General features: G+C 45.7%; 2 pseudogenes; both read right to left on the bottom strand.

Moving 5' to 3' along the window:
- Positions 1–2,296: 2,296 nt before the first annotated feature.
- LOC119279193 lies at positions 2,297–7,052 on the bottom strand (annotated as a pseudogene).
- A 748-nt stretch (positions 7,053–7,800) lies between these two features.
- On the bottom strand, positions 7,801–9,077 carry LOC119280668 (annotated as a pseudogene).
- Between the last annotated feature and the right edge of the window lie 5,823 nt (positions 9,078–14,900).

Raw genomic sequence — 14,900 nt, forward strand, 5'->3', positions numbered from 1 at the left:
AGAGAGAGAGAGAGAGAGAGAGAGAGAGAGAGAGAGAGAGACTGGTAGGAAAACCAAATGAAAACCGGACTCGGAGCTTCCCCACTAGACTGGGAGCTTCCCAAAACCGGACTAGACTAGGCGCTTGTGGCGTCGCCTGCGGGCTGAGAGCAAACGAGAAAACAAAAAATTGGGCCGAGTCTGGTATTGAGGGGGTGTGGGCCAATTCATGTAAACACACCTTTAAGTGGCGCAGCGGTCACCAAATAGTATTCAGGCGTGCCAGGTTTTTGGTTAGTGACCTGCACACGGATTAGGATTGGCCATACAGTACACCTGGTCTATCGAGAGGAACTAATCAACGAGTAATCCTTCGGGAGCACCCGCAATGGTCACTTTGGGAGGGCTTGGCGCGCTCTTAGTGGCCGCCACGTATCGCGCTATGGATGCTCCCTCCAGACTCTTTTTGTACGCGTTTTCTACCTTTAGATTATTTTTTTGGTGTTTTCATCCCTTCGGGTATTCAAGCGGTTTTTCTTAGGTTTTGGACCAAAAAGTTTTTTTGCGCCAAAAACGCTTTTTCTTTATTTTCCCACCGGAGCCATAGTCGTGCCTCTCAAAAAGAAAAAAAACACGTTTTCTTCCTTTTGTGAGAGGCGCGGACTTACTACTCGTGAAGGCACGAATTTGCTTCTGCGAGAGGCGTAGTCGTGCCTCTTCGAAAATGAAAAAAAACGTGCTCCCAGTTTAGTTTTTTCGTGAAAAATTTCATCGAAACCTGGCAACATGGAATGTAGTTTTGAAGATCTCAATGCGAGGAATGCAACAATGAAACCGGTTCAAAATTTGGAAGCATAGTTAAAGAGATAAAACCTTTGAATAAACGAATCTAAAAATGAAAACTCACGGATTGCAAGAAGTGGCGCGCATGCAGTGCACCAGCTGAGTAGTGAAAGTGAGAAATCACTAATTGAGAAGTACTCATTGCAAAAATTACTCTCACATTCCCCAGGATGCGACGAGTGGCACGCTACATGTGCACCACTTGTCGCAACCCGGGAGTTTTCCTTTTTTTCGTACATCCGTTTATTCAAAACGTTTTATCTCTTAAACCGTGCGTCCAAATCTCAAACCGTTTTCGCCGTTCAATTCCTCGCGTCGAGATCTTCAAAACTAGATCCCATGTTGATAGATTTTCACAAACTTTTTCATGAAAAAAAGCGGACGAAAAAACCAAACCAGGAGCATGGGGTTTTTCCCTTCTCGAAAGAGACACGCGTGCCTCTCGCGAAATCACAACCGTGACTCTCGCGGAAGCAAAACCGTGTCTCTCGCGGAAGGAGAAAAACAGAATACGCGTTTTTTTATCCGAGAGGCACGGCCGTACCTCTCGCGAAAAGCACAATTGTGCCTCTCGCGGAAAAAAAAAACAGAAAACACGTTTTCTGTTCGTTTTCGAGAGGCACGACCATGAGTCTCGCAACAGCACAACCATGCCTCTCGCGGAAGCAAAACCGTGCCTATCGTGGAAGGAAAAAAACATAAAACTCTACTTTTTTCGTTTCCGAGAGGCACGGCTGTGACTCTCGCGGAAGGAAAGAAATTTGAAATGCAGTTTTTTTCTATTTCCAATAGGCACGGCCGTGACTTTGGCGAAAGCAAAACCGTGCCTCTCGTGGAAGCAAAATCATGACTCTCAAGATAGAAAGAAAAAAGAAAACGTGTTTTTTTCGCACAATTTTTTTGATTTTTTTTCCAGAAGCTAAGGAAGACTGGTGGAAAACCGAAACGTCGTAAAAATCCAGAAAAAATCTTCTAAAAAGTCAAAAATGTGTGCGGAAAATAAAAAAACAAAATCCAGACGGAGCGCCCAGAGCAACACATGGCCGGCGGCTAAGAGTGCACCAAGTGGCGTTTGTCGTTGTGAGGCTCCCGAAGGAGCGCTCATGACTAGTTGCTTCCGTGAGAGTGACCATTGTAAAGAGTACTTCATAATTATTGATTTTCTAATCTATCTGGGCTTTTGGACTACCCTGAGCTGGCCCTAGCCTATGGTGGAGCTGTTGAGCCTGCTCTATTAGCAGAAAAAAAAAATCTGAGATCCTGTCTGATTAGAACCAACGACGTAATCCCTCAAAAGAAAAAACCAACGACGTAAGGTTTGAATCTATCACCAACAGGTCCGAACGTTGTACTAATTGAGCTAGCTTCAATTTTTATTAACGACAGGGTAATAGCTTGAAACAAGCGGTCATAAGAAATTTGTCCATCCCTGTTAGCCACGCGAGCTGTGAGTTCCCGGAGAACGGACGTGTGATCACAGTGAGCTGCAGTCGGCTCTTTGGAAAGATAGCTCGTCCTTGGCAAGGTCGTAGAGCAGGTGCATGTTCTGCAACTGGAAGTTGCCGATGACGCTCATGCCGTTGGATGTATGCATCACCATGCATGACGTGGAATTGTCCAGCCGCACCCAGTAGTTCTCCGGCGGCAGCACCATGTCTGCTCCGCCACTGAAGTGAAACACCAAGGACGGCACTGACTTTTGCTGCGCCACCGCCACACACAGGTCCATTCCAGTGCCAGTAGGTGGCGACACGAGGCTCCCGTTCAGCTGCCTCTGGAGCTCCTTGCTTAGGGGCCAGTAGGCCCCATGGACCAGAGCCGTAATGGGGTTGCCTGAGTCAATAATGACCCCGCCGCTGCCGTTTTGTTTCACAGCAAACACCGTCGGTGGGATGGACACTCTTGTGTGTCCCACGCTTATCCCGGTGAGTGGGACGTAGTAGAATGGGTACTTTTTGGGACTTGCACGAAAGACATGGACATCGCGGGGCTGCCGCCGCTAAGGTTCGCCGAGGCGCCGACGAAAAGATGGCTGCTGGCACCGGCGGTGGCGTTGCTGCGCAGATAGGGGGTGTGACAGTAAGAGAATTTTTTGGCGCCCACCTGAGAGATGAGCGACAGGGGGCCGCGGACAAGCCCTATGAGACCGGACGCCCCGTGGAGGGACCCCGGAGTGATCATCAGCGAGTCGACGCAGCCGAACGTGAGCCTCGCCGTGCCGTTTTGGAAGGCGAAGACCTCAGTGCCAATGGACCCTCTGGCGACGCCGGCGCCATAGAAGGCCCCGAAAGCACAGCCGCCGCCCCTGGCGCAGGAGTGCTCCTGGTTGGCCAAGCACAAGGTGTCGTTGCATGCCACGGGATGGAAGCTGTCCGAGTTGGACGCGTTATAGTAGGGAAAACCCTGCTTGACGCAAGATCCTTTGAGGCTGCAGGTGGAGCACTGCGTCCAGATGAGGTCACTGCCTGTGTCGACGATGGCCTCAGCGCGCTGCAGTGGGTTGCCGATCAGGTACTCAGCGATGTACTGGCTGGTGTTCCAGTGGACCGGCACACTCACGTCAGCAAAGGACGCCAGGCGCTGCCGCGCTAGTACAAGTAACTAGGGTAGCAGCAGTGGAGCCACAACACAACAACGATCAGCACCAGGCTTATTTCCATTGTTTCACTCGTTGGTTCGGTGCTGGCTCCACACCATGTTATAGCTTAATTGCAACCTGTGGCCTCTATATTTATATATGCATCTCTACTGCTCCCTCCCTTCCTAATTATAAATCCTTTTAGAGATTTTAATGCGGACTACATATGAAGCAAAATAAGTGAATGTACACTCTAAAATATGGCTATATACATCCGTATGTAGTCCGTATTGAAATCTTTGAAAGGAATTACATTTAGGAACGGAGGGAGTATTAAAGGTGAATCTGTTTGTAGTCGTTCGCACACAACCACTAATGCAAAAATATAGAAACAGAGTGCAAGTCAATTTAAAAATCAAACCATTAATGTAATTGATTAGACAATTAAATGCACAATTAATTAGATCATGTTAAATAGGAATATTTTTGCACTGAATCAATTTGAAAATTAGGCCTACAGATAATTAGAAGTAGTTAATTTTCTAGTTAATAAGACAATTAATGAATTAAGTAGAAAATTAATCACACCGAATAAATCATACAGCCATTAATGCAAAAACGATTTGAAAAACTAGCACCGAATCCATTTGAAAATCAAATCATTAATACAAAAAATTAGCCAGGCGGTTAATTACATCTACAATTAATTAGGTTCATTTTAAAATAGATCTTTTCGCTTCGAATCTCAATTATTAGGAACGAATATGTACGTATTTGTTCGCCCACAACCATTAATGCAAAAAAATAGAAATAGAGTAATGCAATTAATTAGGTACATTTAAATAGATTTTTTTCGCATCGAATCAATTTTAAAACTAAGTCATTAATGCAATTTATCAATTAGGCAGACAATTAATTAGCCCTACAGAAAATTAGAAGTACTCCCTCCATCCGTATATAAGCCTGATGCGTTTTTATAGGCTAATTCAGACCACATGTTGGAGTAATAAATATGACATGCAAGTTACATCAAGCACACCGTTAAATTCATAGGTGGAAGGAGTTTCTAATGATATCATTTTCATATGATACATCTCATATACTATTAATTTTATTAATGGTCAAATCCAACCTCGAAAAACATATTAGGCCCTATATATATGGATGAGGGAGTAGGGATTTTCTTCGCGTGAAATCAGTTTAAAAGCGCTCGCGGGTGAGGAAGGCCAGCAGACTTTTGCTGACGTTGGCGAGTACCAGCAGACTCTCAGGGCATGGCCGAGCAATGCTTGCCACCATAAAAAATGGCCAACAAGCCCTCATGATACGGGCGACCAAGTGTTCACCCAGATGGATGGCGATCGTGCTCAGCAGGACGTCCACACAATCGAGGGTCGCTCACTAGAGGACGACCAAGTACTGAAGATCGTGGGCTCCAATTGCGCCTTTGAAGAAAATGGTGACGATCGAGGACAATCGGTCACACGAAACCATTTTTCAAATATTGTTCCATCCCGTAGCAACGCATGGGTATGTAGCTAGTCTGGATAATAAGCCGAAACAAACCAACTGGCGGAGGATCGATTATGATACATTCGTAAATTAGTGCACTAGCTAGTATAATCAAGTCTAGGGTGCCGGCTTGAACCTTGAATGCGATTGGGCGGGCTTCCTTATTGTCAAATCCCAGATTTTTCCCAAACCTGGTATGTTAAAAAAAAGTCACCGGGAATAATTTTTTTGCTAGGAAATATCTATGATTGCCTATGATTGGTTGCGTGCGACTTTGTTTTGCTTGATTGTTGCCTAGAAGGGATAAAATCCCACCATCAGTAGTTGAAACCCTAGCAAGCCTTGGTAGAAACCAAACCATTTGAAATATTATTGGGCACAAGGCGAACCTTAGTAAGTCCCAAGAATATCCAAGCCAGTTAATTTTTCTATGACTTGAGTTGGATTCGTTTTGAAAACAATTCAAAAATCAAAGGGAAATTATTTAAAATGTCTTTGCAATTATTTTGGCAGGAAAATGAGTTCAACAAATCCATACAATGAGCTCGACCCTATGGCATTTTTCTAAACTGAATTTGAAACACATTTAGTTTTGAAACCAAATTCAAATTCAAATGGGAATTATAAGTGTAGGAATTATATGTCCAAATTGCCTAAACAAAATTTTACAGAAAACCGCCTGAACTTAAAACACACATAATTATTTATCTACATATCCAAATTCGGTGATTCATTTTGCAAAATGGCCCTAATGAAATGTACATTCACCCTGCCCAGAAACATTTCACTTTTGAATAATTTAAAATTTAAATTCAAACATAATGAATTCAAATTGAAATAGGGTATAACTTGCAAATTAAAAATCCAAATAAATTGATTCTTTTTTGCAAATTGAGCCTAGAGAAATATAGTTTCATGTCAAAACACTTTAGTTCATACGTGAATAATTTAAAAAATATATTTTAAACATGATAGAGAAGAGCCCAAAATTCAAATAGAAATTAAATCTACATTGGTTAAGCTTTGAAATAAAAATTGTGTAATAAGAAAATTATGATACAAATGAGTTCAGAAACTATAATATGGACTTTAGTTATTAGTTGACTTTAGGAAATCCAAATGATATTTGAATTTAATTCAAACACACTTCGATCATAAGTTTGAAACCCTAGGTCTAATTTAAATAAAACTAATGCAATATGGTTTAATTAACTAAATTAGACCTAGTAAATACCTTGGAGTTAATAGTTGACTTTAGGGAAAGATGAGCTCAAATTAAATCCAAATAAAGTTAAAAACCAAATAAAATGTATTTGTGAAAGTTAAAAATTGTTAGAAAAATTTGAAGTTGAGGTTGTTCGAGGGTTTAAAATTTGATGTTTGAATCTTAATCAACTGTAGGAGGTATGACCAAAGTCACCAATGAATAGTGACCAATTGTACGACATCGCTGCTTATGCTTATTTTTTCCTTTTCTACCTCCCAAATGAATATGGATCCATACTTTGAACTGAACATGTTTATACTTCATAGTACAAGACCATTCTAACATACCACGGATTTTAGAGTTTTTCTGAAAGTATCAAACATGGTTGCCACGGAGTTCTCATTGTGACTTGATTTCCACGAAACAATTTTCCATTCCCAAATGGAGTAGTAGTAGTACTAGCATAGTCGTTCCCTTCTCATAATCAGACACCTCAATTATAGCCTACCTAAAATTTATACAAAGTCATGCAACTACGTAAATGATGCATTACACACATCCTCTAGCTACTATGTCACGACATGCCATCGGACTACCAAAATTTGGCATGTTTTACCTACATGCTACCTATTTAGAAGAACATCCACGACTGCCCTTGCCCTTCCCGACGCCCTTGACGTCCTTCTTGTCAAAGTAGCGGTTGAAAACATGGTACGGATTAAGCCGGATCTGCTCATCGACAGAGCTCTCAGACTTGTCATAGCCCTCCTTCTCCTCCTTGGGAGGGCATTCTGGCCATGCCACAGACCGCAGATTCTACTCTCGGGCGAGGGAGCGCTTGTTCCTCCGCTGCTGCTTCTTACAATGTGGGCGGATGACTTCTTTCTCTGCGGCAGTGTGCGTCACCACATCATTTGCCTCCGCCGCCACCATGTCGGCAGCGAGTTAAGCCTCAGCGACCCTGATCCTCTCCTTCCCATGGTGGGCACACCGGTCCTGGTAGGATTCATACTCCGTCGGACCGGTGATGGGGAAAGATAGATTGGAAGGCTCCCGAGAGGACCACGATGATCTAGCCCTAGAGAATCCGATGCGTCGACGCAATGGACTACGTCGGATAGATCCTACCGTTGGTCGAGCATTGGCTCCTCCGACCCACATGGGATTACACCCCAGCCAACGAATCCGTGCTGGTTGGAGTCAGATCCACTGCCTGCCATGCTAGAGAAGGTCAGAGATCACCGGACCGGAGTTTGGGTGGTGGAGTGGAGTGGAGTGATCTGGCTAGGGTTTGGCGCAAGGAGCGGATGAGGATGAATATTTGTGGGGTCGTGTGGGCCAGCATGGGCCGGAACCAACGTGATGGACGAAGCCAGGCATGCCCGGGCCTCCCCATATCCTCCCCATATTTGGGCTGGATATGCGGGTGCCAGTCAGCTCGGGCGTTTGAGGCCGGTTTGAGGCGCCCGTCTGGTCGAATGTTTTTGACCGGTCACTAACCGGGCCGCCCGCCCACGCGTTTGAGGCGGGTTTGGAGTGCCAAACACTCCCATAAATATAAATCGATTGACTTCCAAATGCTAAATCACAGTCATTTGAACTTCGAAGCATCAATATCAATGAAGTTCCACATATGCATGAGTTGAAATAAATTTATCCCAGTGACACTACACGTGGGTGATCAGAGTTTGCTGCAGTCGGCTGCTTGGAAAGAGAGCTCATCCTTGGCAAGGTCGTAGAGCAGGTGGATGTTCTGCAACTGGAAGTTGCCGATGATGCTCATGTCGTTGGATGTATCCATGACCATGCATGACGTGGAACTGTCCAGCGGTACCCAGTAGTTTTCCGGCGGCAGCACCATGTCCGCTCCGCCACTAAAGTGGAGCACCATGGACGGTACTTTCTTTTCCTGGGCCACCGCAACACACAGGTACATCTCGCTGTCAGTAGGCGGCGGCACGAGGCTCCCGTTCAGCTGCCTCCGGAGCTCCTTGCGTAGGGGGGCGTATGCCTTCTCGGCCAGAGCCGTAGTGGGGCTACCGGAGTCGATGATGACACCGCCGCTGGTGCCGTCCTCTTTCAGAGCGAACACAGTCGGTGGGATCGACAACCTTTGTTTGTCCCACACTTATCCCAACGAGTGGGACGTAGTAGAACGGGTACTCTTCGGGGCCTTGCACGAAAGACATGGATATCACAGGGCTGCCGCTACTAAGGCTCGCCGAGGCGCCGACGAAAAGGTGGCTGCTGGCGCCGGCAGTGGCGTTGCTGCGGAGGTAGGGGGTGTGGCAGTAAGAGAACTTCTTGGCGCCCGCCTGAGAGACGAGCGACAGGGGGCCGCGGCCAAGCCCTATGAGGCCGGAGGCCGCCGGACGCCTCATCGAGGGACCCTGGAGGGATCATCAGCGACTCGACGCAGCCGGATGTGAGCCTCGCCGAGCCATTTTGGAAGGCGAAGACCTCCGTGTCGATGGTCCCTCTGGCGTCGCCGGCGCCGTAGAAGGCCCCGAAATCACAGCTGCCGCCCCGGCGGCACGAGTGCTCCTGGTTGGCTAGGCACAAGGTGTCGTTGCATGACACGGCATGGAAGGTGTCTGACTTGGACGCGTTATAGACGGGCAGGCCCTGCTTGACGCATTGGTTGCAGGTGGAGCACTGCGTCCAGATGAGGTCGCTGCCGGTGTCGATGAGTGCCTCGGCACGCTGAGGTGGGGTGCCGATCAGGTACTCCGCGATGTACTGGCTGGTGTTCCAGTGGACCGGCACGGTCACGTCCACAAAGAACGCCAGGCGCAGCCGGCTGCTAGCCATGGCGCGCTGCACGCGCTCCACCGCGGTGTAGCCGCCCTTGCTATCAACATGGGTGAGCTCCATGTGGAACCCTGCGCTACTACAAGTAACTAGGGTAGCAGCACTGGAGCATAACACAAGAACGATCAGCACCAGGCTTATTTCCATCGTATTTTCCCTTGTTGGTTTGATGCTAGCAACTACCATGTTGTATCTTAATTGGTAACTTGTGGTCTCCATATATATGCATCTGGGTAACATGTGGAAACAAACCAACCGACGGAGGAAAGGATACATTCATAATTTAATACACTAGCTAGTATAATCAAGTCTTGGGTGCCGACCTGAAGCATGAATGGGATTGGGCGGATTTCTTTACGGCAGAATAGGCAGCTGACCGTTGATCCATTATAGATACGGCAGAATAGGCAGCTGATCCTTGTATAGCATTTTAAAAAATTCTACCATTATAGATACAGCTAGCTAGCAGCTGTTATTACATCGCTGATCTCTCCAAGTGTCGACCTTTAGAAAGAGAAGTGATATCGACCACCTCTCTTCTGAGAGATTGGTCGAACAACAAGTTCTCGTATATCTATCCGACGCTACTGGCTACATATATACAATATAAGTATCTTTTACAATATAATCTCCTAATTAAAATTGAACGCATCAGGGTCCACATGGTATTCTCCGTCTTTAGTGATCACGTGGTCAAGAAAGAATGCCGCCAATTCCTCTTGAATTTCTCGCATACGATCTGCTGGTAGGAGTTCATCCCGCATCCGAAATATCTAATTTGAAGAAGGGGGTCAATACATATACTCCCTCCGTTCCATAATGTAGTGCCTATAGATTTCTACAGAAGTCAAACATTACAAACTTTGACCATGTATATAGAGAAAAGTAGATACATCTAGAATACCAAATGGACCTCATTGGATACATCGTGAGTTATATTTTCAAAATATACATGTTTGGTATTGTAGATGTAGACAATTTTCTCTATACACTTGGTCAAAGTTGGCAAAGTTTGACTTTTACAAAAATCTATAGGCACTACATTATGGAATGGAGGGAGTATATATGAATAAATGAAACTGAACACAAATGATGGTAATAAAATAAAATTGTGAATATAATTATTTACGCACTTCATATTGTTTGTCGGAGTAGCCCCGCTCACAGGTCATGTGGCGGAAGGACTCGCAAATGTAGTATCCACAGTAATTAGTCTCTTCTTCCTGCCACAACCACTTTACAAGAAATAGAGGTCAATCAAACTGATAATTAGCAAGCATGCTAAATGGTATTGATGAAACTAGCGCTTGAATCACTAGGAGATGCGTGGAACATATATGCTACTATAGTACTTAGTTTCGGGTGTCTAAATTGCAGCTTCTTCGGCAGTCCCGGAGCTTTTGAGGTGAATTTACTCCAAACCCTGCCAGACAAAGAAAACAATTACTTGATATCAGGAAATGAACAAACTGAAGTTGCCGACATGGTGCGATAATGATCGATTTAACTTACTTCTCTAGAATTTCAGTCATGTCCGCTTACTTCTTGGGATCTTTTCGTCTCGAGTCTAAGACGGTTACTAGTCCCAGCTCAAGCTTAATCTCTAGGAGAATATAGTGAAAGCTGTGCACGCATGCATAACTCATCAATTACATTACTATAATCTTGACTAATAAGGGAAACCAAATATCCACAAGACAGTAACACTCACCCGAATTCATAAGGGAAGAGTATTATAGCTTTGTTTTGATTTAATATAAACGATTGTAGCAGCTTGGCCTCGCTATCTTTGGCCTGAAATTTAACCATATATGCATCTATGAGATTTGTGTTAATGAACCCAATATCACCGATTTGTCTTTTCTTCAATTCGGCGATCTTCAATCTGCATAATATAGTGAGAATAATTAAAAATACATGCAATGAAAGAGCTGACCTATATATAGAGACTTAATAACAGAAGTTGTACTACTTACAGGCAGTAGCAAGTAATCATTAACTTATCGAGGGCCTTTAGATATGAAAAACTCGAAGAACTCCTCAAATGGAACATTCAACAGTTCAATTCCAACGAGGTCATGCTCCTCTTTAACTCTGAGCGTCAAAATATTCCTCCCCTCAGACTCTCTGCAGGTTTTCATATACCAATCATGGAATCTTCGCATCATCGTTGTTAGAGATTTTTTATCTTTGACGAGAGGCTTCCCGTACACATATCTGTGTTCGTCCACCTCCAAGAAATCAAAATGTGCATCGTCGGGCAGGTAATCTCCAAGATCGTTATAACCGGTCACCATCCCGCCCGGATGATTCGCGACGATGCTAGACACCTGGAGCGGGGGCAATGATTGGTTTGCTTGTTCGCCGAGCTGGGAAACTTTTTTCCCAGCTCGTCGTTCTGCTAACCTTTGACCACTGACAGTACTTCCCGACCGCTCCGCTTCGATAAATGACTTTTTAAGAATGCGCTCATATTGTCTTTCACCGGAGACTTTGGTGGTTTCGTCAGGGCAGCCAGAGTATGCTTCGCCCTTACCGGATCTATCTTCTCCTCCGGAGGTGGATTTTTCTTTGCTTTGACCCCTTCAAAGAAGTTGGTCACTTCGGCTTGCACGATCTTCGCGTTTTCCTCCTGGCTCCTCTCGTATGGTAACTTCTCTGGAGTCTTCAGAGAAGGACCGTATCTGTATTGCCTGCCTCTGGCTGTACTGCTAGACGCTGGAGCAGACGGAGCGGACGCGGCTGTCTTTCCTTTCTTACGAGGCGGAGGAGAACGATGACGCGTCGGAGCAGCCGGAGCGGCAGCGGGTCTCTTTCGCCCTTGTTGACGAGGCGGAGAAGGAGGAGGCAGCTAGCTGCTCGGGCGCGCCGACGCAGGCGGAGAAGGAGGTGGAGTGCCGCCACGCGTCAGAGAAGGAGGCTGAGTGCCCTAATCACTCGCCGGAGGAGGCGGAGGAGGAGGCGGAGTGTCCTGACTCGCCAGAGGAGGAGGAGGAGGCGGAGGCGTCCAGTTCGGAAGGTTGATGAGCTCCTTCCGCCATAGGCATGGAGTCTTCAGAGAAGAACCCAGCCGAATCTCCCGTTCACCCGTAGGGTGGTCAAGCTGAAGGTGCTCAAATCCGTCCGTTATTTGACCCACCATCACCCTAGCATATCCTTCTAGAATCGGCTGGCCGTGGTAGGTCGAGCCAGGTTCATTAGGTATAATAGAGCCAACAGCCGCCTTGACTTTCAATGTCATCCATCGCGTCATAAGGTGGCAATGTTGAGACTCCATGATAGCATCCACGGGGTAGATAGCAGGAGCCGTGAAGACAGGCTCCAGCTGCTGAGTCTGCTCGGTGGAAGCCATGCTGCTGCTCCGCTGAGATGGCAGGGTAGCTTCAGGGGAAGCTTCGGCAGGTCGTTTGCTGCGATCTGCTTCTCATTCCTCTAGCCCTTGTACCCTTTCGTGCAGCACCTGCAGTTGGCTATGCTGCACTTTCTTCCTCCTCTCCTGGATTTTGTAACCCCCTGCGTCGGGAAACGCAGCCTTCCACGGAAGGGAGCCTGGCGTGCCTCATGTCCGTCCAGGGTGCTCAGGATTCCCGAGGGCCATTGTGAGCTCGTCGTTCTCTTTGTCTGGAACGAACTTCCCTTCCTGCGCTTTCTTGATATACTCCTGAAGCCTCCTGACGGGTATTCGCAGTTGCTCTTCCGTCCAAACGCACTTCCCTGATACAGGGGCCAAGGTTCCGCCAACCCCGAAGAACCTAGTTCGGCAACGGTCTGGCCAGTTCAATGTCTCTGGTTCGACCCCTTAAGCAATCAGGTCATTCTCAGCCTTGTCCCACAAAGGTCAGGCTTTGAGGTAACCACCTGTCCCCGTGCGATGGTGATGCTTCTTCTTCGCAGCATTAATCTTTTTTGTCGCTGACATCTTCTTACACTTTTCCGATGTCTTGTGGGCGACAAATGCGGGACATTGATCTCTGATCTTCTCATACTTTCCGATGAATTCTGGTGTCTTTTCTTTGTCTACAAATGTTTTCAGCTCATTCTTCGACCTCCTGAATAGTTCTGCCATCTTCTTAAGAGCATGAGACTTGATCAATTGCTCTTTAACTGGCTTCTCCGGATCCTCCTCTGGCGGTAGGGTGAAATTTGCCTGAAGCATTGTCCAAAGATCTTCTTTCTGCATATCGGAGACATAAGACACCTCAAAGTCTTCCTTCTTAGGCTTTAACCATTGTTGGATACTGATCGGGATCTTGTCCCTAACAAGACGCACTGAGCACGAAATGCATCCCTTGTCCGGATGGGTTCAATCGTCTTGCCATCGCGTGTGATTGCTGTGATCTCAAACCTTTCATCCGAGCCGAACTTTTTCTTCGGGACTCGTTTCTTTACTGAAGTTGAGCTCGATCCGGAGGGCTAGAGAAAAGAAGAAAGACGAGAGTTAATTAATATGTGTACATATGAAAACAATGAATGCATCAATTAACTATTCAGCACGGGCTTAACTAATATATATATACCTGGCTAGACTCGGTTCGGTCACCGGAGCCGTCATCACGGTCTCCTTCTTGTACCTCCATTGGGTCACCGGAGCCATCATGAACATAGCCCTCTTCTTGTACCTCCATCGGGTCTCCTTCCTGACCATCGGTGTCGTTGAGAAATGATGCAACGACATCACTTGTGCGATTATGTCCCTCAACATCGCTTCTGTTGCTTCGTCTCGGGGGCGCTCCATAGTTTCTGCAAATATTTACAACATGTCAATTATTATTCAAACATGACAGATGGATATATATTAGTGGCAAACGTAGAACGAGCTAGCTAATCACAATAAGGAATCATATTAGTGGCCTCGACGCTGCTTCTCTAGGGTTTGGGGTGGCCTAGACAACGCTTCAAGGGTTTGGGGTGGCCTCGACACGACGCTTCAAGGGTTTGGGGTGGCCTCGACGACAACGCTCTTTTAACTTGGTAAATTTGGGTGGCCTCGAGAGAGTTTGTCGGGTAGGGGCGCGGCGGGAGGGGGTAGGAGACCAACATCGTTTTTTCTCTAGGGTTTGGATGTCCTCGAGAGTTTTGGTCGAGCAAGAGGGCAGAGGGGGGGTGCTCCCGTGGTATAAGTTATCACGGTCGAGAGGGGGTATATATATCGACCGCCCCTCATGTCGAAGTTATCTAGGAGGGGGTTATATCGACAACAACGCGACATACATACATGGGAAAATAATGTTATCGGGGAGGGGGTATATCACCCCCCCTCGTGTTGAAGTTCTCGGGAGGGGGTATATCGACAATGACATACCCGATAAAAAATAAGAACACAAAAGAAGAAATAAAAAGAGGAGAAGAAGAAAGGAATGGAAGAGAAGCAATCGAAGAAAAAAAAGAAAAAAAGGAGAAGAAGAAAGGAAGAGGAGAAAGAAGAAAAAAAATAGAAATCTTTCTCCTCTATTCCTTTCTTCTTCTCCTATTCTTTTTCTTCGTTTTTCCTCTTCTTATTTATTTATCCTCTTCTTCCTCTCTTCTTCTTCTTTCTTCCTCTTCTTTTATTTTCTTTTTTCCTATCCCGTGGTCAAAAATCGGTCTATGCACGATAGAAAATTCTGAAAAAATTACATCTATGATCCCTCGACGTCCCCGCCTCTCTCATGAAAAAAAACTATGAATAAAAAAATATCATGTTCTATGAACATAAAATATCATATATTTCATCCACATCCATGCATACATCATATATATATATGTGATCATCTATGATAAAAACATCATATACTATAAAAAAATCAGCATATATATGAACAAAAAGAATTATGATAACAAGCATATATATCATCATATATCATATATATGAAAAAACAAGCATATACATATGAAAACAAATAAGCATATATATAAATGAAAAAAAATGATGCACCGGCCGGACCAAGTGAGGAGGACGGTGACGGTTACGACGGGGGCGGGGTAGGGGGC

The sequence above is a fragment of the Triticum dicoccoides genome, chromosome 3B, assembly GCF_002162155.2.
Source record: "Triticum dicoccoides isolate Atlit2015 ecotype Zavitan chromosome 3B, WEW_v2.0, whole genome shotgun sequence".
NCBI classification, from domain to species: Eukaryota; Viridiplantae; Streptophyta; class Magnoliopsida; order Poales; family Poaceae; genus Triticum; species Triticum dicoccoides.